At 38.1% G+C, this 780-nt stretch overlaps 1 non-coding gene across 1 annotated transcript; it reads right to left on the bottom strand.

The window, feature by feature from the left end:
• Nucleotides 1-386: 386 nt before the first annotated feature.
• Nucleotides 387-458, bottom strand: Trnah-gug. The gene has a single exon. It is a non-coding gene; the product is annotated as a tRNA-His (tRNA).
• Nucleotides 459-780: the final 322 nt, after the last annotated feature.

Raw genomic sequence — 780 nt, 5'->3', positions numbered from 1 at the left:
ATATTAAAACAATTGAGTCTTTTAACTCAATTGTTCAACAAAATTCAACAAAATTTATGTAAGAAGGAATTCAAAAGAATGTATGTAAGAAGAAATTCTAAAGAATTTAAGTGGCCAATTTTAACTAGGGGTTAAATAAGTTGTCAAAACGAAGTCTAAAAAACATCAAAAAAGTTTAAAAAGAATTTCAATACGACTCCAGAAAATTTTGAACAAAAATTCAAAAGAATTTAACTACAGAATTTGTAAGGGATATACGTTGGAGTTTGATAAAAACAATAAACCACGCATATGGAATTATTGGGTTACATCTTCTTGAGCGGAGGCACGTGTCCAAATGTGTTCACGCCAGGTAAAGACAGAACAATATAAAATCAAAAAAGACTTGCCGTGACCAGGATTCGAACCTGGGTTATTGCGGCCACAACGCAAGGTACTAACCACTATACGATCACGGCCGTCCGGAGGACAAAAAAAGCGCATAGTGGTACACGTCTGAATGAACTGGCGAAGTTGCTGACTTAATCGGGGTGTTACAATCTTTTGCCGCCTTTGGCGTGTTAGCTAAATGAAAAGATTTGTCAATTACAGCCGCCACAACAAAGAAAACATTTTTTTACTTCATCGGTGAAATTTCCTGTAATACGTTGCCGCATACAAGAACAAGCAGAGGGAGAAGGGAAGCTTGGCACTCTGATGTGAATCTAATCGGAGCTCAACGCTGTAATGTCGCCGTTCTATCTCATCTCTCGCTCTCCCTCAGTTTGCCCCCGTTGTTGA

The sequence above is a fragment of the Ixodes scapularis genome, unplaced genomic scaffold (genome assembly GCF_016920785.2).
Source record: "Ixodes scapularis isolate PalLabHiFi unplaced genomic scaffold, ASM1692078v2 PGA_scaffold13__105_contigs__length_92229423, whole genome shotgun sequence".
NCBI classification, from domain to species: Eukaryota; Metazoa; Arthropoda; class Arachnida; order Ixodida; family Ixodidae; genus Ixodes; species Ixodes scapularis.
Note: the sequence above shows the minus strand (reverse complement) of the source record. Positions and strands in the feature narration are given on the sequence as shown.